Source organism: Protopterus annectens, chromosome 4.part0 (genome assembly GCF_019279795.1).
Source record: "Protopterus annectens isolate FY-2018-M chromosome 4.part0, PAN1.0, whole genome shotgun sequence".
Taxonomy (NCBI): Eukaryota; Metazoa; Chordata; order Ceratodontiformes; family Protopteridae; genus Protopterus; species Protopterus annectens.
In genome coordinates, this window is record NC_056733.1 from 526,693,560 (window position 1) to 526,719,568 (window position 26,009).

General features: G+C 44.4%; 1 protein-coding gene across 5 annotated transcripts in view; it reads left to right on the forward strand.

Moving 5' to 3' along the window:
- The window catches only part of TCN2 (transcobalamin 2), a 2,080,282-nt gene that overhangs the window by 1,741,474 nt on the left and 312,799 nt on the right, over window positions 1–26,009 (forward strand). The gene's annotated exons all lie outside the window — the stretch shown is intronic.

Genomic DNA, 26,009 nt, shown 5'->3' on the forward strand with positions numbered 1-26,009 from the left:
GCCTCTCCTTGTTAGGGTCCATTTCTTATGTTGCCTGTTACTCAATAAAATGCAGGTATTTTGCAGCTCATGCCTCTTTCAGGGCTGCTGCCTTTGTTCCAGTGATGAGGCATTATTCCTGGCTATGTCTTCAGGTTTTGCCTGATGTTCTCAATGCCAAATTTTGGATGCTTTTCTAAATAGCAAAAGTGTTTTGGGGACTGCTGCTGCTGCTGCCATCTTATTTAAGTGTCTTCAGGATAAGGGTAAGTCCTTGCAGGAGCTTGTCACATTTTTCCCCTTTTCAAAGTCTGCCTTTGTTCTTAGACAGACTTACCTCCCTCCTAAGGGTAAAAGATTTTAGATGTGTTCCTTCTGGTAAGCCTACTCATACTCCTTCTTTCCTTCCAGAAACCTTCTTTTCAGGATAAGCCTAGTTCTGTTTGATGTTTAACCTTCCCTTCCCCTTGGCCAGGCTCCCTTGTCTCTCCTTGTCTCTTCAAAATTGGCATTGGTTCACCTCAGATTCTTGGGTATTGTCGATTTATCTGCCAAGGATATTTCATGGTTTAGAAGTCCCTTGCTCACTTTTCAGTCATTCTTCAATCTCATTGGGAACAACTTTCTCATTTCCCAGAGATTCTGCAATCTCTTCTATGTCAGAGAAGCATTCAGCCCATTCCTCCCTCCCAGGTGGGGAAGGGGTTTTACATCAGGATGTTTCTGGTTCCCTGGAAAAAAGGTACATGGACACCTATTTTGGATCTTCCCTGCTCAGCACCTTGCTCAAGATCCCTTCTTTTCAGATATTGTCCCATCAGATAATATTTCCTCCTGTGCTTCCCCAGGTCTTTCTGGTATCTCTGGATCTCAAGGATGTATACCTTCACATTCCCATTCATCCACTTTTTAGGAAATGTTTGTGTTTCTCTGTCTCTTCCTTGCTTTTTCAGTTATCTGCTTTGCCCTTTCACTTTTGTACTGCTCCAAGGGTATTCACCAAGTGCCTCGCTCCTGTCATTGCCTTTTGTAGGATTTGAGGTGTACAGATCTTTCCCTATCTAGATGATGTGGTTATTCAAGTTCCTTCTCCCAACAGTTGGCTACAGGACCTCCAGCTCACTACCTATCATTTACACAGTCAGGTGTTCACCATAAACTTCTAAAAATGAGGTCTGATGCCTTCCCAGGATCATGTTTTCCTTGGATGCAAGCTTCATACCATTCCCATGCTGACATCTCTTCCTACCCCAAAGACGCTGTCACTGATAACCTTTTTCCAGTCTCTTTTTCTTCTATGTTCTGTCATGGCCAGCAAATTTCTCAGGGTCCTGGGATTTATGCCTTCCACCATTCCCATGCTCCCTCTCACCAGGCTCCATATGAAGAAATTTCAGTGGTAACTTAAATTGGTGTGGCTTTAACATTGCCACCCCTTGGAGAGTTCCCTGTTCTTTTTCTTCCTTGTCTCAAGATAAAGCTTTAGTGGTGGATTCATCAACACTCTCTCAGTTCAGTGCTTCCTTTTCAAAATCCAGTTCCCACTTAGGTGCTTTTCATGGACACCCCAGACAGGGGGTGAGGTGCCTCTTGTGGTCTCCTAAAGGTCCAGGGTCTCTGGCCTCCTCATCAGAGGTCAGAGTATATCAATATAAAAGAGATGAGAGCTCTGCTGTTGTTTCTACAAGCCTTTCATTCCCTCTTTCATCCCAGGCCCCTCAAAGTCTTCACCAACAATACCACAGTGATGTGGTTTGTCAACAAGCAGGAGAGCATGAGTTCCTATATCCTCTGCAGACTGGCTCTTCAGGACTGGGATCTAGTTGTCCACTATCAAGTGACTTTTCCGGCAGTTTACATTCCTTCAGAACAAAATCTAGTGGAAGACTCTCTCAGCAGTTGAGCAGGTCCTGAAATCAAAGCTTAGAAAGGGATGCTTCACAGAGATGTGTTCCTGGACATTGTCCTTCTCTGCTGTACTCCTCAGACAAAACTCTTCACCCCCCCTTTGAACAGACAACTTCCTCTAATCTGTTCCAGAGTCCCAAGTCCTCTGACTTGGAAAGTGGACACCCTGTCTTTTCCTTGGAAGGGGATGTTTCTATATGCTTTTCCATCCCTTCCTGTATCACAGGTTCAGCACAAGATCATGCAGGACTCTCCCAAAATCTTACTGGTGACTCCCTTTTGGCCCAGACAACATTGATTCCCAATTCTCCCTCACTTGTCCATGGGCAATTACCACACGCTACCTCACCAGGTGGATCTTCCTCAAATAAGATAGGGGATTTCTATTCCATCCTCACTTGTCCACTCTTCAACTGACACTGTAGTTTTATTTTCAACAAACGTCTTTATTAAATTATCACGTGACATAGGCAATCTTACATTTATATAAATGAAGAACCTACAAATTGACACCACTTTAGTTGCAAACATTATAAATCACAGACACCAGTGAAGCAACTGTAATTGCAAACATTATACATCAGTTATACTCTATCCAGTCATTGTCAGTTAAGAATTATGTGGCTCATTCAAATCCTGCCTCTTAAACTTATTCTTTCTCTGCATATATTGTTCCCACAATTCCCATTTTTACTGTGTAGTTTGCACATTCCCTTTTCTAAAGATCCCATTTCTAATTGTTTTATCTCTGTTGCTATATTCATTATTTGCAGTAAAGTTGATCTAGACTTTGATTTCCATTTTCTAGTAATTGATTTTTTGTCAACCACCATAATTAGACTCAGCAAGGCTTTACAATGTCTAGGCAATTCCAATTCTGTATCAGAGCTGAAAAAAATCACCTCACCAGTCAATCCAATCTGCTCACCCAGCATCTCCAACAGAGCAGTCTGCAGGGAATCCCTAAAGTCTGTCAGCTCATTACACTTCCAGAAAATATGTTCCCAGCTACCTCTTTCTTGCCCATCACACCTCCAACATTTCCTATACCCCTAAGGAAAAATTATTTGGAGTCTACTTGGGGTATAAAAATGCCCGTGTAAACACTTCCAGGCAAATATCCTAAATCTTTTAGATTTTGTTGCCTATTTGGGAGATATACATGTATCCCCCATTGTCTCTTTGTGAATTGCTAATCCAGTCTCTCTTCCCAATCTTTTCTAAGCTCCTCTGATTGATTCTTATAATTATCATGCAATATTTTATATGCTTTACTAATTATACCTTTTTTTTAATGGCAGCTTCTGTTCTAGATTCTATTAAAAATTCTACCAGTGCTGGTCTTTCATTTAGGACCCCCAATTTCTTTCTCTTTGCCTATACTGTGATATCAGTCGTTGACAGGGAAGGCAATCTCTAACCTGCAGTCCATATAAATTCTTGGCCTCTTCCCATTCTATTACCTTTCCCTTTCTAGTTATTTGCTCCCAATTCCTTGGTTCTTTTGCCAGTTTTCTCCAATAAATTCCAGCCCCCTCTTGTCTATTATCTATATCCCTAACCACAGTCAGCCATATCGGCAGAATCTCTTCTCCAGTCTCATGTTGGTTTAGTTCTTAGAATACTCCTTGATATTTTATGAATATAATACTCTGTATGATTTTTGTTGTTTTCCTTAAGAGTCTGCATCCAAAATCCCAAGTTATCCTTATTTTTTGAGCTTCCTCCCTGTATCATCATCATTCCTTTCCACTTTGAATTATAGTTTTCTGCTTGTGCTATGTATAAGAGCCTTAACTGTGTTGCTCTAAAATACCCCCTCAAATTGGGTAGTCCTAATCCACCTTGTTCTATTGGAAGAATCAGTTTATCCCATTTGACCCTTGCTGTCTTCCCTTCCTAGATAAAACCCTTCAACTATTTTTAATTGCTATTCACAGCTTCTCCTCTGGTTGATAAAAATATGCCTGACCTGTGTATAAGACTAAAGGGACTAAAATGTTTTAATGGCTTACATCTTAGTATCCATATCCATATGAAAAAACTTCCAGTTTCTCAATCTTTGTATTATGTTCTGTTTAGTCTTTTCCCACACATCCTTAGGTGCCACAACAGAATCAACTTCTAATCCATACCCCTAAGTACTTCCATTTTATCATATCTCCATAAATATGGATATTGTTGGACCAATTTTGTGTGGGTACATAATTTACCACTATTGCCTTTATTTTAGCTTCATTAATTTTGTATCCGGAGAAGATTGGAAACTGTCTTAGAATGTTCCACAACACTGCAATGTCCCTTTCTGGTTTTGTCAAGTATAAAATTATATCATCTGCAAATAGAGCCAGCTTTTCCTGACTACCATACCAATTATATTCTTAAATTTCTGAGTCCCTTATTTTCTTTCTCAGTGGTTCTAAATATAATGCAAACAACAAAGGGGAAAGCAGACAACCCTGCCTGGTTCCTGTGCTCAAGCAAAAGTTATCAGAGAGGATCCCACTCACTTTAATTTTCACCTCTGATCCCTCATATATACTTCTAATTAACCTTATAATTGTATCAGGAAAAGCAAATGCTTCCACTGCCCTGCCGATGAAGTCCCAGTCTAGTCTGTCAAATGTTTTCTCTGCCTCAAGACCCTCCAATAAAAGTGGTATTTTCTTAGATTCTGCTTCCCTCTGTTTCATCAATGCTTTAATATTGTCAAATGTTGTCTCCCTTCCACAAAACCACATTGATCCATATCTATCAATTTTGGCATTGTTTTTGCTATTCTTTTAGCCATTATAGACATAAACACTTTATAATCATGGTTTAGCATTGAAATGGGCCTGTATGAAGCTGGATCAGATGGATCTTTACCCTTTTTAGGGATTACCATTACCAGTGCCTTCTTCCAGGATGCTGGTACTTTTCCTCCTCTTATAATACTGTTAAACAATAGGTGATAGGGTTTTGATCCCTTGTAGTACCTCTTTTCCAGAGGATATGCTCCAGGTTCTGCAGGAGGGCAGGAAACTCACTGCCAGAAAATCCTATATCTCCAAATGGAAGAGATTTTCTGTCTGGTGCCTCTTTCACCATCAGGATTCTCTATCTGTGGAGGTTCCTCTCGTTCTGTCTTATCTGTGTGATCTGTTCCATGCTGGGTTTGTATATACTTCAGTTGAAGCTTACCTGTCAGTAATTTCTGCTTGTCTGCCATTGAATCCTCCTCTGGCATCAAGGCTTGAGGTCAAGCAATTCCTTAAAGACATCCTTTATATCAGGCCTCCCAGGAAGCCTCTTCCACCTTCTTTGGACCTCAGTTTTGTACCTAAAAAATTTACTGAGGCCCCTTTTGAGCCTGCTTCTTCAGCTTCCTTACAACACTATTTGGAAGACTGTTCTTTTGGCTCTTACTTCAGCGTAGAGAGTGTTTGAACTTCAGGCTGTCATGGCTGTTCCTCCTTTTTTAGTTTTTCATAGAGACAGGGTATCTGCTCTAACTAATCCATCTGATATTGTTAATCCTCGTTCAGTCCTTACATGTGGGTATCGGTTCTGACCTTGGAACTGAGCTGGCCATCTTCCAAGCTCGCGCCAGCTACAAACTCTCGAGCTAAAAACCCTTACCCAGAATCCCCCTCTCTCTGTTACCTCAGATTTAATTTGCCCCATCGCCATTTGGTCGTGTTAAGCTACTTCTCTTGAGCTAAGTACAGTATTTTTCTTCATACTAAGTTCTAAGACAGCTTTTTTTCCCAAAAAAGTTATTAGATAGTTATCTCTTACCTTATCGCATTTAGCGACTACCCTTTTTCGAATCCTTTTCAACTCCTTTTCCTCTCTTTTTACTGCGAGGTAATTCTTTTTTTACCATCGTTTGTAAACCCCTTTTTCCTTCTTACCTTCGGGTATTTCTTGTACCATTGCTGGTATTTTTCTGTTTTTTCTTTCTTTCCTTCTAACATGACAGATAAAAAAGGTAGCCCTGGGTTTAAAAGATGTTTAGATTGTGGCCATAAATTACCTACTTCAGATGCACATTCCCTGTGTGTCTATTGTTTGGGTGTGCCTTATTTAACAGTTGACCCGCATTGTGGGATTTGTAAGAATTTCACTAACAGGACGTTAATTGAGAGGAAAAATACATTAATATTGAAGGGGCTACTTAAATCTCCTTTTTCAGAGGCTATTTCTGGGTCCCATAAGAAAAAGAGTGATGAACATAAAAAGGCCAAGTCTTTTCCTTCTTCCCCAGCTGGGGACCCTCAGGAGTTGAGACCCAAGAAAGCTAAGCTTTACAGTTCGGATTTGCCTTCTTTGGTTCCAGCACTTTCGGTACCTAGACCTTCAGCACCCACGCCATCGGTGCCATCTGCGACCTCGGCACCAACTAGTGTGCCTCATACTGCATCGTTACCAAGGAGCTCCTCAGTTCAGACTCTCTTACTGGCACCGACTGCCCAGTCGATGCAGACTGTTATGACGTCGATGGATGTTTCAACGCCAATTTCCTTTTTGGCTCTGACAACTTACCCGGCACCAACTACCCTCTCAGTACTGACCATTCAGTTTTAGTCACCGATGTTTCAGCTCAGGCCTTAGCGCCGACATCCACTTCGGTACTGACCTCATCGTTGGTGCAGACCATGCCTTCGGCACTGATGATTTCCTCGGTGCAGACACCAGTAGTTCAGTCCATTACAGCTCCGTTGTTCTCAGTGCAGACCACCTCCGTGGTGGGCACCGAGTTTGCCCCGTCCTTGAATAGACCTGATTCTCCCTCAGCCATGTCTGTGAAATCCGCTAGAAGCCTCTCTGAACACGATGTGTTACATCTTGTGGAACAAGTGCTTTTGGCCAGAGGTATCCCACCCCCCCCCCTGGACCTATCCTTCCTTGGGAGTTGATCACCCTTTACCAAAGACCCCCTACTTATTCTCCTACTTCATTGCCTTTGAAGCCCCTTGATATAGCACAGTCTTCCCCCACTACGGTTCCTTTTATGGACCTCACTAAGGAGCTGCAGTTGCATTTGTGGCAGGAGAGTCTTGTCATGGCCCAGGATGTCAGCTGTGGTGTACGTACTTTGGCGTTTCACAGCCATCCAAGGACTCTGAGTCAGCAGGCTGAGCCACTTAGATGAGGGATGACTCCTGCCCTGGGCCCCCATCCCTCTTCAGGTGGACCGGCCTTCCAGATAATGGAGAAGGCTCTGACTTCGGTTGGCGATCCTGTGCTATCACTCTCCCTGCCCTCCTCTGGACCGCAATGTACACAAGCCGCTCCTAGCAGACACCAAGCGTAAGGGCCTCAGGACATACTCCCACAGGAGACCCCTTTTGAGCTGTCTTTCCCAGCTTCTCCCTCTGAGGGAGATCATCAAAAGAGCTTGTGCAAGAGGAAGCACAAGGACTCCACAGAGGAGTCCCTTACTGAAGACACAGACTTTGATGATGGGGAAGGGTCCCCTCGATCACCCTCTGAGGTATCCTTTGGTGATATCCTTGAAATCCTTAAACAGAGAGGTGACTGGCAGCCCTCTAACCCGACCTCTGAAGAGTCTGTGTTCCTGCAGGCCTTTCATGCCCGGCCCCCTACCTCCTTGATTACTCCACCTGCCGACGAACTTGTCTGGCTCGTCGTGTAGTGTGTGTGGAAGGCTTCTGACACCATTGAGGCCATTCCCGGAGGCCAGATAAAATTTTGTCCCCTCCTGCTAGTGATCCCCATTGGTCTAAACGTCTTCCTGTAGATGCTTTGGTGGTGGCGGCCCCAACTAAAAAGGACCTGGCAGAAGAAGAAAGCCAGACTGTCCATCCGCTCAACAAAGGTCCCGGGCTCTAGACAGAATAGGGACGTGTACTTTTGCATCAGAGACCTTTGCAGTCAGGTCCCTGAACTATATGGCACATTTTACCAGGCTTCAAAGAGACTTAATTTCTGAGCTCTCTGAAACTTTGGCTGGAGCTGTGTCTGATGAGATCCGTGACAAAGTGGCCTCTCAGCTAGCCACTATCAAATCGATATCTAACTCCTCCATGTGCCTGATATCTCACGTAGCAGAAGGAGCAGCGGGTTCAGGCACTGTTCTGAGATGACATGCCTGGATGCACTTGTGTAATTTCTCGGAACCCTTCAAGGCTTCCTTTCTCAATGCTGCCATCAAAGTCTCATTGTCGTTCGGACCCAAGGTTAAAAGCACACTGGCCAGATGTGAACAGGACGGTAAGACCCTTTCTGCTGTGGGTGTCCGTTATTCTTCCCCTCAACGGGCTTTCTCCAGAAACCAGAAGAGTGGGAAGATATGGTACAAAAAGTCTCAAGGTTCTTTCCGTGAGACATTGTTCTGAGACGACATGCCTGGATGCACTTGTGTAATTTCTCAGAACCCTTCAAGGCTTCCTTTCTCAACGCTCCCATCAAAGCCTCGTTGTCATTCGGACCCAAGGTTAAAAGCACACTGGCCAGATGTGAACAGGACGGTAAGACCCTTTCTGCTGTGGGTGTCCGTTATTCTTCCCCTCAATGGGCTTTCTCCAGAAAGCACACTGGCCAGATGTGAACAGGACGGTAAGACCCTTTCTGCTGTGGGTGTCCGTTATTCTTCCCCTCAACGGGCTTTCTCCAGAAACCAGAAGAGTGGGAAGATATGGTACAAAAAGTCTCAAGGTTCTTTCTGTGACACACAAGCCGAGTTCTCCCCTACAGGCAAAGGGGGAAACTCTCAGGGAAGACGCCCTTTTTGGGGCAGAGGGGGTCCACATAACCTGGGTTCCAGGGATTCTTTCCCTGGCCAATCCTACCAGCACTCCTGAAGAGTGGCCGAACTGCATTCCTCTGGAAGTGGTTGGGGGTCATTTCTCTTTGTACCCTTCTGCCTGGCTAACCATTACCACCAATTCTTGGGTACAAAGGATAATAACCAGAGGTTATCATATCCCCTTCGACCTTTGTCCCACTCCCCTAACAAGCTTACCTGACGTTCCACCCAGTCAAAGGGAAGAAGCAGCGTTAGAGATTTCAAATCTGCTAAGAAAAAGAGTCATCCAAATAGTGCCTCCAGACCAGATAGGATCCGGATTCTACTCAAGACTATTTTTGGTGCCAAAGAAAACCGGGGACTGAAGACCAATTTTGGATCTCAGTGTATTGAACAAGTTTGTAAAAGTACAGAAATTCCGGATGGTCACAATACAGTCTTTCCTTCCGCTTTTGGAAAAAGATGATTGGATGTGCTCGATGGATCTTCAAGATGCGTACTACCACATAAAAGTGGACAGACCATCAAGAAGATTCCTTTGCTTCTGTGCAGGAGACAGTCATTGCCAGTTCAGAGTACTGTCCTTTGGACTCTCTGCATCCCCCAGAGTGTTCACAAAGTGCATGAAAGTTATCACAGCTCACTTGCGACTACAAGGATTCCAGGTGTTTCTATACCTAGACGACTGGCTCATCTCCGCCCCCACCAGACATCTACTGGAAGAAGCCCTGGCATACTCTCTCCTCACTGCAGAAAGGCTAGGCATAACCATAAACTGGCAAAAATCCAATCTCACCCCATCTCAGTCCACAGAATTCATAGGGGTCATCTTGAATACAAAGAACTGCAGAGCATTCATTCCAAAGCACATAATTCTAAGGATAAAGCAGCAACTGATTCCAATCCTATCAAGGGAGAAATCCACAGCTCATTCTGTTCTCCAGTTGTTGGGTTCCATGGCAGCCTCCATTACGATTGTCCCCCTAGCCAGGTTTCACATGAGGCTTCTACAATGGCTACTGCTCACCCAATGGTATTTCTTTCAGTACCCTCTTTCAGCCAAGATTCAGGTAACTCACAGGTGCAAACAAGATTTAAATTGGTGGATGGCGCACAATCCATCACAATGGTCTCACCCCTTCTCCCCCAACAGCCCAAGGCTACAGTGATCACGGACGCCTCCCTGATGGGGTGGGGGGGCTATTTTAGGGACAGACAGTCCAAGGTACTTGGTCCGAAATAGAGGCCCATCTGCATATAAATGTTCTAGAGCTAAGGGCGGTGCTTCTGGCGTTGCAAGCATTCCATCCCCTGATGCCATCTGGGACTATTGTGATACAATCAGACAACATGGCGGTGGTCTGGTACATCAACAAACAAGGTGGAACCAAATCTTACCAAGTCTGTCGAGAGGCCATGAGGATATGGCAATGGGCGATAGCTATCAACTGCTTTCGTCTAGCAACGTACATTCCCGGGAGTTCCAACGTGATAGCAGACAGACTCAGCAGGTGTATTCTACAACCTCATGAGTGGTCCCTGAATCCCTTGATAGCGGCAGAGATTTTCAACCGCTGGGGTCTATTTTGCTGTGACCTCTTTGCATCCCCGACAAACTACAAATGCAGCAACTATTTTGCCCTGATTCCCCGTAAGGGACAGTCACTCAGGGATGCTCTAGTCCACGATTGGCTCTTGGGTCTGCTTTATGCATTCTCACCTCTCCCCCTCATTCCCCAGTTTCTGAAGAAAGCCCGCCGGTTGAAGAGCAAAGTAATCCTCATAGCACCATATTGGCCTTGTCAGATTTGGTTTCCCTTTCTTTGGCCTCACCTGCTAGATCAACCATGGATTCTGCATTCAACCCCGGGGTTGATCTCCCATCCGCAGAATCTGATTCACCCCAACTTGAACAGCCTGAAGCTCCCAGCTTGGCTCCTCCAATTCCTTTGATTGCCTGGCAGAATGATCTTTCTTTGCCAGTACGTGACATTCTTATTGCATCTCATAAGTCTTCCACCAGAATTACATATTTCAGCAAGTGGAAAACATTTACTTTTTGGCTGAAAGAAAAACAAGTAGATCCTTTTTCAGCACCAGTGTCTAGTACTGGAATATCTATCTACCCTATTTCAGTCCAGTCTATCTGCCTCTACCATTAGAGTTCATTTGGCTGCAATATCTAATTTTTTATGATGGTGTCCAAGACTCTTCTCTTATGTCACACAAATTATGCAAGACTTTCATAAAAGGCTTGAATCATCTAAGACCCCCTTTTAGAGAACCTATTCAACCATGTGACCTGTCATTAATCCTACAAGCTTTGACAATGCCACATTTCGAACCAGCTTCTTCTTGCGACCTCAAATATTTGTCATGGAAAACCTTGTTTTTGGTTACCATTACTTCTGCCAGCCATATCTCTGAGCTTCAAGCCTTATGCATCAGGAGACCATATTTGATTTTTCATAGAGATAGAGTATCATTGAGAATTAATCCTTCATTTCTGCCAAAAGTGATCTCTGAAATGTCCATTAATCAAACCATTGAATTGCCAGTTTTCTTCCCCAATCATTTAAACAGAGGAGAATATTGCCTACATACCCTAGATATTCACAGGCAAATTCGCTTCTACTTGAACAGGACTCAGGCTTCTCGTAAATCAGACCAGTTATTTTTGGCCTATTCTGGACCTGGATTAAGATGTGCTGTTGCTAAGGTCACATTGGCTAAATGTTTAAAAGATTGCATAACCTTCATTTATAAAAAAACGTAATATTCTATTACCTACTACCATAAAGGCTAATTCTACAAGGTCGGTGGCAACTTCTGCTGCCTTCCATGCCAGAGCCTCTTTACATGACATTTGTGCAGCAGCAACTTGGGCTACTCCTCTTACCTTCATTAATCATTACAAATTGGATTTGGCCTCCAGGGAAAGAGCATCTTTTGGTTCTATGGTGCTCCGGAATGTCCTTCCATGAGAGCCTCACAGGAATAAAGGTAGCTAAGGATTCTGTCCCACATGTAAGGATTGAACGAGGATTAACAATATCAGATAAAAAAGTTATGTCTTACCATAAAGTTCCATCTGTATTGTTGATCCTCGTTCAGTCATTACGACCCTCCCTCCTTCCCCCTCCTGTGGCTTCTAGTGGATCTCACCATCCGGTTCTGTTAAGTCATTTGACCATAGGTAGCCTCTACCTTCTTCTGACTTGCAAACTCAATCTGAGGCAACAGGGAGTGGGGAATTCTGGGTCAGAGTTTTTAGATTTAGAGTTTATAGCTGGAGCGAGCATGGAAGATGGCCGGCTCGGTTCCGAGGTCGGAACAGATACCCACATGTAATGACTGAACGAGGATCAACAATACAGATGGAACGTTATGGTAAGACATAACTTCTTTTTCTTTCATGCCCAAGGTGGTCAATGAATTGTCCCTAATCAGTCTATTCATCTTCCTCCCATTTTTTCCTTCTCCACAGTCTGCCAGTGAGAAGGGTCTTCACACCTTGGATTTGCATAGACAGCTCATATGTTATTTAGACAAAAACTAAAGTTATTCTCAGATTTGAGAAGCTATCTGTTTCTCTTTATCCCAGTACTTTGGTTTTGTGGCTGTTTCTAAGCAAACCATCTCTTCCTGGATTTCTAAGTCCATTTCCTTCTATTATTCTTTTCATGGCAAATGTCTTTCCTTGTCTGTGAAGGCACATTCTGCTTGGGCAGTTGCCTCCTCTAGCACCTTTTTCAAGGGTCTGGATACCATTTCTATCCTTGAGGATGCTACTTGGTCCTCTGTCCATACTTTTACTAAACATTACAAGTTGGGTGTTATTTCCAGGGCCAGAGCAGGCTTTGCCAGAGCTTGTCTGCATGGATTTGTGGAGGGTTCCTGTTTGCCTTCATCTTCCCCAGTTTCCTCTTGAGCTGTTATACTTGCCCTTAGGTGAAGAATACTGTAATAGTAATATGGACGGACATAGTACAGTTTTGTAAAATCTTACCATAATAGTAGACGTCCTTCTCTTCACTATTGTAGTATTTGCTCCCTCCCTCTTTCCCTCCATCCTGACTCTTGCCCTGAATTTTGTTTCCCTCCTGGCCAAGGGGCCCTTCTCCCATCTTTCTTTTTCCTTCTGGATGCACATGTTCCTTTTTGTCCCTGAGAGTATTTTGTTTCTACTGGGGCTTTTTCACTTTTGAGTGTCTGTGTCTGTACATCGACTTCATGCCCTACGTTTTGTGCGTGGAACATACGTCTGACCTATGGCACCTGTAAGAGCTGAAGGCTTTGGTGTACTGTCCGGATATTGGGCTGTCCTTGGCAGGAGATCCTGTAGGTGAAGAATACTGCAGCAGTGAAGAGAATGATATCTACTGTTATGGTAAGATTTTCCACAACTATACTACAGTAAACTCTCAGTTAACCGGAGCTCAAGCAACTGGCACTTTCACGCAACCAGCAAAAAAAAAAAATATCAAAGAAATACAGTGCAGTTTTCAGGGGTTGCACTTTCTGTCCACACACCCCCCTCCCCGCAGAAACTTTCTGTACATTTTTAGAGTTTTAGAGTTTTAAAAGGAAGCTAGGAATAAATTCCCTCTCTCCCCAACCTGAGAACAAGTCAAACCAAACAAATTGTACAGGGTAGAGTATTAGTCAGACCTAGTTTTAATAGTAACTCTCAAGCAACCCGAAACTACAGTTATCCGGTGTCTACCAATCCCCGTGGGTGCTGGTTAACTTAAGAGTTTACTGTATTTCATTCTTTTTTTCTTTTTTTCCTAAACCCTCTCCCTACAGGCCAGTAAGTGCAGTTCAAAATCTGTTATAGTAGGGTTTTATGTGAGTGAATGCTTCTATGTTGACTGTATTCTTAGTAAGAGAGAAATTTACTCCTCAGTAGTCTGATACCTCCACAGCCTGTATTCCAACAAATAGTGGACTCCTATGATCCAATCTAGACTATTACTGAAGAAGACTATATTAGTAGCAAGGGTGCTGGGAACTATGAAGTGGTCACCTCTTTGACCTTGCATAACCACTGATGTTAAGTTGTCTATCTCGCCTTCATTCTTGCTGGATGGGTTCGGAGCCGATCCTCGGCTCCGACTCGGCCAATACTAAAGCTCGAGAGCTAATTCCACCGGCTCGAGGCTCCCCCATATCCCACAATGCTAGGCGGTAACTCCTCAGATCTTGTTTGCCGCTTAGCTGACGAGGTGCTTTTCCAACCGGCTCTGCAGGTTAGTTAATTTTCTAAAGTTCTAGTCAAACTTAGACCCCCTTTAAATTAGTTTTTCTATAGTAATTTAGTTAGTTACTTAGTTTGTTAGCACTCCCTTACAAATATCTTCCCTTTCCTTAAATTTTTTCCAAGGGTTTTTCCCTTAGGCCTTAGGCCCCTTCCCACCCCTCCTAGTAGTTGGAGTGAGTGTGTTTTTCTGTCAGGATCTTTGTTAATTAAGTTAATTTAATTTAATTTTTAGTGTAATCTGTGTGTTTGTGTGAGTGATTGCACTAGTGTTGTCACTTTAGATAATGTCTAAAGAATCGAAGGTCTCAGGTTTTAAGAAGTGTGACTCGTGCTGTCAGAAGATGTCTCTGACAGACAGCCACACTTCTTGCGTGTACTGCCTGGGACCTTTACACCTGCAGGACTCTTGTGCTGTCTGTCACGGTATCAGCCCTAGAGTCCTGCAGGAACGTAAAAACAAATTGATCTTGAGGGGCTTTTTGAAGCCCGAAGGTCCCCCGACCCAGTCTCTGTCGGGAAAACCTTCCAAACCCTCTAAGCAGTCGGCTCCAGTGTCTGAGCCGTCCTCCGGAGGTTCAAAGACCGTTCATACGGTTCAGACATCGGCTCCGGCTGGAGCCGATGATCCTAGACCTGCCACACACACCGTGTCCTCGGCTCCGGCCGGAGCCGAGACAGACAAGTCGAAGTCGGTTCCGATACCCTTGTCGGAACCGACTACTAGATCCAGGTCTCCTCCTATCGGCTCCGTTCATTACCCAGCGTCACCGCTCTTGTCTGAACAGAGCCATAGGTCACACTCCTCTAGGTCCTCCAGACTTTCGGACCATGATTTGCAGAGGGTGGTGAGTAGACTTCTTAAGTCCGAGGCACTGGCCCAGATGTTACACAGCCCGACTCAACAGTCGATGGCTACCCCCGTTCCACTAAATATTCCTCCTCTGACTCTCTTGAGTTCGGAGCCGGTGCTGCTCTGAGCCGAGACTGTGGGAGCGTCGGAACCGATACCTTTTCTTCCGGCGCCGTCGTCTGCTCCGATTTCCTCCTTGGAGGGATCTCGGCGTCGGACTTCCCTCGTCGGCTCCGAGGGGGTGAGTGGCATCGGACCCTTGTCCGACCCCGCTCTCCCTCTCGGTGCTTCGGCGCTGGTTATTTCGGCTCTGACATCAGCTTCGGAGCCATCCTTGTCGGCGCCGGGGGAGGTTTTTGGCTCTTCGGAGCGGAGACCTCTGGCCCTGCCTGACGGGGGTGCCTTTGAGGTCATGCGGAGCGTGTTAGAACCAGGTTCTACTCCACAGTCTGCTCCATCAGCCCCTCCCTCCACAGTGCCTGCGGTGATTTCTTCTCACCCCCTTGTTTCGGACCGTAGAGAATCTGCGCCTCAAGTATCCTCAGTGGGAATTTCCTCCTCTTCCACGGCCTCTACTGACCTTGCAGGAGAACCCCCTAGGAAGAGACAGTGCAAGAGGAAGCACATTGACTCCCCTGAGTCTGTCACCTCTGACACTGATTTGGAGGATTCTGAGGGTTCCCCTCGTTCCCCCTCTGAAGATGTCTCCTTTGCAGACATACTCGAAATCTTGAAACAGAGGGGGAATTGGCCAGCCCTTAACCCTTCAGAGGACGAATCAGTGTACCTTGAGGCATTTGGTTCTCGACCTTCCACCTCCTGGGTGTGGCCTGGCATTGACGCCCTCATGGAAGTGGTGGCGAGGAAGGCTTGGGCGGCTCCTGACTCGGTGGAACCAACCCCTAGGAGGCCAGCCAAATTTATCACTGCCCCCAAAGACAAGGAGTTTTTGTCCAAAGGTGTCTCTGTGGATGCCATGGTGGTGGCTGCAGCCACCAAGAAGGAACTAGCGGATCCTTCGGTACCTGTACATCCTCCTAATAAGGAATCTAGGACCATGGACAGGTACGGTAAGCGGATGTTTTCATCAGCGACCTTTTCTATTTATTCGCTGAATTACCTGTGTCATTTCACTCGTCTCCAAAGGGACTTACTCAAGGATATGAGTGAAGTGTTGAAGGACCCATCAGCTGTGGGGTTTCAAGATAGGATGAACTCCCAGCTGGCGACCCTTAACTCAGTAGTCAACTCCTCCATGCGCCTGATTTTGTACGCAGCTGATGGAGCGAGCAGAGCCGCAGGTACAGGGGTGGCCTTACGCCGCCATGCCTGGATGCGGCTATGTAGCTTTGCGGACCCTTTCAAGGCGTCCTTCACTAACTCCCCTTTGATGGATCATCTCTTTGGCCCACAGGTGAAGGATACTCTGACAAGGTGCGAGGTAGAAGGTAAGACTCTTTCTGCCGTTGGAGTCCGTTTTTCTACCCCTTCTAGGCCTTACCCCAAAGGTCAGAAGGGGAAGATGTGGTTCATAAACAACCACAGGGAGTCTTACCGGACGCACAGAGTCGTTTCCCCTCTAGAGGCAGAGGGGGGAACAATAATAATAGACGCCGTCCTAGAGGCAGAGGGGGCCCGCAGAATCAGAGTAGTCGAGAAACTTTCTCTGACAAACCCTTTCAGCACCCCTGAGGGGCTGCCCGGCTGTCCACCTTCGGAGGCAGTCGGGGGAAGATTATCTCTGTACCCAAAAGCCTGGCTTTCCCTTACTCAAGACAAGTGGGTACAGTCTATCATATCCGAAGGCTACAGAATTCCATTCATTCACATCCCAAAACAATCCAGAAACTCCCTTCCAGACGTTCCACCAAGTCAAAGGGAGCAAGCAACACTAGAAATTTCAAAGCTGCTGGCAAAAAGAGCCATTCAACCAGTTCCAGCAGACCAACAAGGATCCGGAATCTACTCCAAATTCTTTTTGGTTCCAAAGAAGACAGGAGACTGGAGACCCATTTTGGATCTCAGCAACTTGAACAAGTTTGTCAAGAAAACAAAATTTCGGATGGTCATGCTGCAGTCCATTCTGCCTTTTCTGGGTCAGGACAACTGGATGTGCTCCATAGATCTCCAGGATGCGTACTATCACATCAAGATGAACAGATGATCCAGGAGATTTCTCCGCTTCAGGCTAGGAGCCAGTCATTTTCAGTTCAGGGCCCTGCCCTTTGGTCTCACTACAGCCCCCCGAGTGTTCACCAAATGCATGGCAGTGGTTGCCGCTCATTTGAGGGGCCAGGGATTCCAGGTGTTTCTGTACTTAGACGACTGGCTCCTGACTGCCACCACCAGGCATCTACTTCTTTTAGCCAGAGACTACACTTTACGAACCTGTCAGACTCTAGGCAGCTCTGTAAATTACGAAAAGTCTGTCTTGTCGCCTTGTCAGTCTATTACCTTTATAGGCGCAAGATTAGACACAGTCAGTCTGTCAGCCATACTCATGGAACAAAGGGTAGCAGACATCCACAAGCAGGTCTTTCTTCTATTACGACACAACAGGGTCAAGGTCAGACTGGTGTTGAAAGTCCTAGGGATTATGGCGGCGGCTATTCCTCTCCTCCCCTTAGCCCGCTTCCACATGAGGATCCTTCAGTCGATGCTTTTCACTCAGTGGTCATTTCAACTTCTTCCAATGTCCCACACTATCAGCATAACTCAGTCATGCAGGAATCATCTTTCTTGGTGGGTCACATCTCCCCAACTTCTTCTAGGGAGACCTTTCATTCCCTCGCCCCCGGCTGCAACTCTGACAACGGATGCCTCCCTGATCGGGTGGGGGGGGCATTACCAGGGCAGGACAGTCCAGGGCACGTGGCAGCCGATCGAGTGCCACTTGCACATAAATGTTCTAGAGATGAGAGCAGTGCTTTTAGCATTGCAAGCCCTTCAGGACTCTCTTCCCAAGGGAACTATAGCAATTCAGACGGACAATATGTCCGTAGTGTGGTACATCAACAAGCAAGGCGGGACCAAATCTTACCCCTTATGTCGAGAAGCACTCAGACTGTGGCAATGGGCGATCTCTTCTCAGTGTTTCCTGATAGCAACGCACATTCCCGGCAAGTCCAATGTGATAGCAGACAGATTGAGCAGAGCAATTCTCATGCCTCACGAGTGGTCTCTGAAGAAATCAGTGTTGGAAGAAGTTTTTCGAACTTGGGGCCAACCTTCCTGCGATCTTTTTGCCACTCCCCAAAACAGCAAGTGTCCCGATTTCTTCACCCTCTTTCCCCTACCAGGTCATCCCATCAGAGACGCTCTAGTTCACGATTGGCCTCCGGGACTCCTGTATGCCTTTCCCCCCTTCCCACTGATACCTCAGCTGATTCGGAAAGCCATCGCTCTGAAGGCCTCAGTGATCCTCATTCCCCCTTATTGGCCTCAACAGGTTTGGTTTCCCTTTCTCCACCGTTACCTTTTGGTGCAACCATGGCATCTGGACCCAGTTCCAGATCTCTTGACCCATCAATCGGGTCAACTGCACCAATCCCTTCCTTCTCTGAACCTCACAGCGTGGTTCCTCCAATTCCAACCTTAGCCAGGCTTCCCTTAATATCTCACTCAGTTAGAGATATTTTGATAGCTTCTCATAAGTCTTCTACCCGGAAGATTTATAGCAGCAAATGGAAACGTTTCTCCTTCTGGGCAGCGTCGAGGGAAATAGATCCTTTTACTGCACCTATTCAGTCCATTCTGGATTTCCTAGCTGAGCTTTTCCAAGCAGGCTGCTCTTCTTCTACTATCAGAGTTCAATTGGCGGCTATATCTAATTTTCATGTGGGTGTGTCAGAGTCTACTATTATGTCTCACAAACTCTGTAAAGCCTTTTTGAAAGGAGTCTTTCTTCTTAAGCCCCCTATCAAGGATCCACCTCCTCCATGGGATCTGAATTTGGTTCTAGCATCATTGATTCTACCCCCCTTTGAACCTGCGGCTTCATGTTCTATGAAGTTGTTGTCTTGGAAAACGCTTTTTCTAATAGCCATCACTTCAGCTAGAAGGGTATCGGAACTCCATGCTCTATGCTGTCGTCCCCCGTATTTACTTTTTCACAGAGATAGAGTATCCTTGCGTACCAATCCATCCTTTTTGCCCAAAGTGTCCTCTCAAGCAAATCTGAATCAAACTATTGATCTCCCAGTTTTTTTTCCCCAACTATGTCAGCAGGTCAGAACAGAAACTGCACTGTTTAGATGTTCATCACCAACTTAGGTATTATTTAGACAGGACTAAACAGTTTAGAAAATCAGACCAACTGTTTATTTCATATGCGGAAGGCAAGATGGGCCTTCCAGTCACTAAAGTGTCACTTTCTAGATGGCTTACTTCTACGATTACCTTTATTTATTAGATCAGACACCAACAATTGCCCTCGAAGCCTAGAGCTCATTCTACTAGGGCCTTGGCCACATCCATAGCTTTTCAGGATAGGCTTCCTATTGACTCTATTTGCTCAGCAGCCACCTGGGCTTCCCCTCATACCTTTATTTCTCATTACAAGTTGGACATAGCCTCCAGAGACTGTGCCAACTTTGGTTCCACTGTTCTCAAGAGTCTGTTCCGATAGGCCACCCGGGACAAGGTGCTAGGGACGTGGTCCCATCCAGCAAGAATGAAGGCGAGATAGACAACTTAACATTAAGAAGTTATGTACCTACCATAACGTTCCATGTTAGTTGTCTTCTTCTCGCCTTCTTTCTTGTGTCCCACCCTCCTTCCCCCTAGCCTGGACAGACCTAGAGGAGATTGTCTTGTGACCTTTCAATCCTTTTTCTCCCACGCTCTACCACCTCTATATTTTTCCCTCTGTTAGGTTTAGCACACCTCACAGTCAGCCTTATAGAGGTGGGTTACCCTTCTCCATGTTATGGAGTTTTTTCTTGCTTGGCCTAGCTTTCAAACGAGATCTGAGGAGTTACCGCCTAGCATTGTGGGATATGGGGGAGCCTCGAGCCGGTGGAATTAGCTCTCGAGCTTTAGTATTGGCCGAGTCGGAGCCGAGGATCGGCTCCGAACCCATCCAGCAAGAAAGAAGGCTAGAAGAAGACAACTAACATGGAACGTTATGGTAGGTACATAACTTCTTATTATCTTTGTATGCATCAGTGACTGAAAGTCCGTTGGTCAGTTTCAGTATTTTCCATTTTATGATGTGTATGATGTGTACGTTCCATCAATATGGAAAACGTTCTGCACATTACCCATACATAAAGAAGGTAATTCTTCTGATATATCAAACTTCAGACCAATTACTATACTGTCTCCCCTGTCCAAGATTCTTGAGAAATGCATTCACAAGCAGATAATGCAATACCTTCTCCAACAGAACCTTCTAACACACACACAACATGGATTTCATCCCAAACACAGCACTACAACTGCACTAATATCCTTCATTAATACTGCATCACTGGCCCGTGACAATAATAAACTAGTCTCATGTCTGTTCCTCGACCTGTCCAAAGCCTTTGACACTGTCTCCCATCCCCTCCTCCTAGACAAACTCTCTCACCTAAGATTCTCTCCTCCCACCATATCCTGGTTTCCCAGCTATCTCTCTAACCGCCAGCAAGCTGTTAAATGGCACTCTGCTCTTTCTCCCCTCCTAAACTTCCCAGTGGGTGTTCCCCAAGATCCATACTGGGGCCACTGCTCTTCAATATTTTCACCAACCTACTTTACACTTTTTGTCCTAACTTCACACTTGTACAACATGCTGATGATTCTACAGTCATCACCATTGCTGACAATCCATCTGACCTCCACTCTATTACACAAGCATCATTCATCACCATAGAGACATGGCTTTTTGACAAATTAATTCTCAACCATAAGAAAACTAAGCTCCTACTCTTCCTCCCAAAAAAACTCATCAATCTCAAAACAACATTTTACATCCTATCTAGCAATAACACTGTCTTTACCTCTGACCCTAGCACTAAACTGCTAGGAGTCATAATAGATGATCAGCTTAAATTTGATCTCCAACTCATCACCTCTATCAAAAAGACTCACCAGAAACACGGACTCATTTACCAAAACAAAAGACATTTAACCAACTCAGCCAGAATAACTCTCTCCCATGCATTGCTTCTTCCCACCCTCCTTTATAGCTCTCAGTTATATACAAACTTAACACCACACTCATAACCAGACTTGAAACTGCATATAATAAAGTTGCCAGATTTGCTGCAAACCAAACCTACAAGTCACACCATTGCCTATCTCTTAAACAATTGCAATGGCTTGAATTCCCTCATTTGCTGCTACTACAGCAACTGTTAATTATCCACTCCATCCTCTATCTACCATCTTTCTGCCCTAGCTTTCAATCAATTATAACTAAATATTCCCCAACCAGGACACTACGTAGCTCAGACCAAGACTTCCTACAAATCTATAAACCCAAAACCAAATCAGGGTGTTTACTCTATAACTATAACTCTGCTACAGCTTGGAACCAACTACCCCTAGAAATTAGGTCCCTTGACCAAACAAAACATTTCAAACAAGTCACTCAGGAATACCTAATAAATAAATGGTCCTGCCATTATAGTCATCCTCCCTGTACCTAACCCTAGCTTCTGTCTCTCATCCCTCCTTTCTTTTCCACTCTCTTAATATTCATCTACCTCTCTGTCTCGATGCTTAACCTCTACATTACCTTACTACTCCATCTGTACCTATACTGTACATAACTACTTAGAAATAATGAACACTGTTTTCCCTACATTGACATTGTACCCAAGTTTTTGTTGTAAAAATTCTGGCATTGTACTCTACTGCTTTTCTGTATGATTTGTTGTAAATGCTTTTTGCAGTTTGATCTCTAACATTTGTACCCAACTGTTTTCTGTAAAATTTTATTGTAAAATGCTATTTTTCTAACTAATTGTTTTAGCTGCCAATGCAATTTTCTCGTCCATATATACTAACTGCAGCTCAGTGAAATGAGATTCAGTAATTTGAGTTTTCATCAAAGTTGTCAGGGTGAAATGAAATTCAGTGAAATGAGATGCAACGAAACAAAGTAGACCCATATGTATATATCCATATATGGGTCTAGGACTAATGTGTGAACGTCCGTTTTACCGAATCTGAAACAGCAGGACATACGTGAAAGTGCTTTTCACTGAAAAAGCACTTTTGCGGAATTATGTTTGGAGATGGAGGGAGTTGTAGACGTGTGACTGTGATGGAGATCGTACTACGGCGCGGTTAGGGAATTTTTCCCTTTCCCCCACTGTAGTCCGATATTGGAGTGAGAATAATAAAGTGGGGCAGTTGCCCCTGCATAAACGTTAATTTACTGTTTTTTATTTTTTTATTTTAACACACAGAGAAAGTGCTTTTTTGGTGAAAAGCGCTTTCACTAAAGTGTGTTCGGTGATAATGGATTTGGACTTTTGATCTTGCGATCAAAAGTCCGAGATCCATATATATATACATATATATATATATATATATATATATATATATCTATATATAGACACACATAACTCAAAACAAAGAATCACAAATGGTAGAACAAAAAAAGAGAGAATTATAAAACAATGAACACCACTAAAAAACTTAACTCCCACTAAATAAAAAAGCCCTTTGTCAGTAAACCCTAGCTTACAAAACTGAAATCAAGTATCTTCTTTGTAGTGGTAGTGTTAGGAAATGCTGGATAAAACAACGTTGGTCTTGCAGCAGCATAAGTTAGTGATCACTGTCACCACTTCTCACGGATATGCACAAGGTGGCACCCAGCAACAATGTAAACATTACCCTCAGTGGATGCCATGCTCAATTTTAAAATCAGGAGATAATCAACATTGTAGATTGGAGTGGGGTATTGCACAGGCCTTGACTGATACTTGTGTCACCAATATGCAGTCTGTCAGATTGCATGGCCTCTTCATATCTGTGGAGAACGAGGTACATACAGTACATGGAGTATTTACAGACCAGCAGGGGGCATGTTAGGTATTTCCCAAAAAGATCATCTGCATAATGCTTTTACATATGGAAGAGCAGATTTGGTTTCCAAGTACACCACAGAAGAAAGCTACCACCATGCATGTGTTATAAAACATCAGTTCCTTCTCTGAGGTACTGGGCACTGTACAGTGCACACATATATCAATAAAGGCCCACCTAACTGACAGTCACAAAGGTTTATGAACAGGAAGGACTGTCATTCTGTGAACTGCCCGATAGTGTGTGTCGTGAGTGGGATTGCAAATTACTTGGCAACAAAGCACTCAGGCAGTTCACATTATTCATGTATGTGGCCAACATGTCAGCTGTATCACTGCTTTCTTTATAGTAACATTCCACGGGGACATTGTTAGTAAGGGCAGGCACTTTGGTTAACATTAATGTATACAACTCTATGTATAACTTATCCAAATGTAGTAAGTCCCCACTCACATGTTGATACTCTCTTGCAGGTGATGCAGGATACCTGCTTAAGCCATGGCTTATGAAACACATGAAGAACCCACAAAGTGTGACCAAACATGCACAAACCCACAATACTGTAGCGCATATGTTCAGTCTGCTCAAAATCCTCTTTTGCTGCTTTGAAATGTTTTGACTACTCTCCAGTAAGATCATACTACAATATGCAGGATATATATTCCTAGGATGTTCTAAGCTATAAACATATGCTGGTGAAGAGACAGGCTGGGAAAACGAAGTATACTGGTATGGTCAGACTGCATACCCACACAGTCAGCTGGGAAGGTGCATTAACCTTGACCTACAGGGCATTCACAAATTCAGCCCTGATGGATCTTCTACACATCCACAAGTCAAACAGCACAAGGGTCACCCAATTTAGGTATCTAAACTTAGTCATCAACTTAAACAAAACATGCTGGAGAAACAGGTATGTATCTCAAAGATTGCCCCTTCTTTGGAACAGGCTTCCTATTCAGATTAAGCAGAGACCTTCCCTGGCCCTCTTCAGAAGCAGTTTGGATCAATGGATGAGGAATTGCAAATTCACACTTGGTAGTGCCTGTGTCCTTTATAGACAGGGACAGTCTGTAAGGTACTCAGTGCATAGGCATAAATCCATGCCATCCTTTTGTCCTTAGGAGCCATATACTGGGTAAAATTGTGTTATATTGGCTAGGCTTGTAAGGGCTCTTAAGCTGTTAGCCTAGTAATCTCCTATGAACACAATCACCTTATGAGAGTGTGGTGGATCAGCAGCATGCTCCCCTCTTCCAGTAGTTAGTGGTGCAGTACATAGGACTGCAGGTATAGTGATGTCTAGTCCTAGTCTAAACCTATGGGCCTAGATTAGTGCACAATGACATGCAGTGTTAGTATTAGACAGTGTGGTTTAGTGGATGGTTGAGCCACACTATGCATTAGACATTTCCACATACACTATACAAGAGAAACAGTCATCATCATGTGCATAGGTTGAAACCAAAAAATTCTCCACCAAACAGCACACAAGGACCACAAATATTTTTTTTTTTTAAAAATCAAATTTTATTTGTGGTCCTCGTATGCTGTTTGGTGGAGAATTTTTTGGTTTTGAGTTTATTTTACATCTTCACCTTTGCCTTTGTGCACTGTTTTGGTTTATCGTGCATAGTTTGCTGGATACACAGTGATACAGGGCTGTCTACACATTTATTGTTTTTATTTATTTATCCTTTGATGACCATATTAGTCCTACTAGGTTAGCGTCCTCTTTTCACGAAAGACCAGAGGTTGTGTTTCTATTACTTTAGGAAGTTTGGCCAGAGCATTGTAGAACTTCCCCTTCTCTTTTTAACAGGTGCTGTAGGATCTTTTACATACCTCTGAGCTACCGTCAACTGAGGCAGATGGGACTTCGACTTAATGTCTCATCTGAAAGGCAACACATTCAGGAGTCCAGCACCCTCCTAATACTGCAGTGCATTGTCAGCAATCCAATAACCCATAGCCTTCTGGTCTTCCAGCACCAAGGGCAAATGTTCTATCTGTTGAGCCACTGACACTGCAGGGGTGGAAGCATGTCAAAGAAGGTGGTCGTGGAGGTCTCAAAGTGATAGGTACTTGGATCAGAGACAGTTTCCTTCTGTGATGGAGTGGGGGTGCCATTACATGACTGTGATATACAGCCTCTCTACTGGCTTATTGCATCAGGACTAGGGGTCATCCCAGCGGTGATGGTGTATAACTGAACCATGACAAGGATGGAGTGGGTTGCTGAGGTGTTTTACCAGTTTTGGCTAGATGTCTTCACCATGCATGATGAGAGGTGGCAGAGTATTGTACAATTACAGTTACAGATAAGGACTTTGCATCTTGTGAAGGTGCTTTTAGACTATACTCCTTGTATGTACGTCCGACTGGCTTAAGACAACACTGCCAGTGTGGGCAGTAATGGTGGCACTGGCAATCCTATGCATGGAGGAGGAGAATGAAGTGGTGTGTGTCACCATGGACCTCATAATACCAATCAGTACTTTGCCCTGGACTCAGTGTCCTTATAGATGCCATGCAACATAGCAAACAGCTCTGTGCTGCACTGTGCTGTAGCAGTTTGTGCCAGGAAAATACTGTGGCATATTTGCTGACTAATCCCAAGTGCTGCCTTCAAGTCCAGGGGCCAGATGTGCACATGATAGCATCTAACTTGCCTCTGAGGTTGCAGGACAATGGGTATACCTGCATCAGATAGTATACCCATCTGCCAAGCCACAACAGGGAGAAAGATGCTTGCGCCTGCAACCATGGGAGCTAGTGATTCCAGAAAGTGCTACTATTCTCCTGACAATGCTGCTGAAATATCCCAGTATGACTTTCCAAATCTGTCTGACTTGGCACAGGCTGCATGCTTCTAATAGAAGTGCCAATTAAGCCAGGAGGCATGAATGTCTGTGAGTCACTTGTTTTTGCTCCTCCTCATTTGGGACTTAAAGTGCAGCTTGCTGCTCATGTTTGTTGCTGACAACTCATGTCTACCAACTAATATTGTATCAGAAATTGCCCGTGTATTATGGAAATTTCTCCTTGACAGTAATACACATATCAACCTGTTGCTTTCCCTATTTCCAGAAGGAACTTGAAATTTACCTACAAAAACAAACCAAATGTTCATGCTTTAATAATAAGTGATTAGCTTATTTATTCAATACTAGCAGATCATCTGGCATTATGTTTATATTTTACATTACTCTCCTTGTTGGAGAATTGCA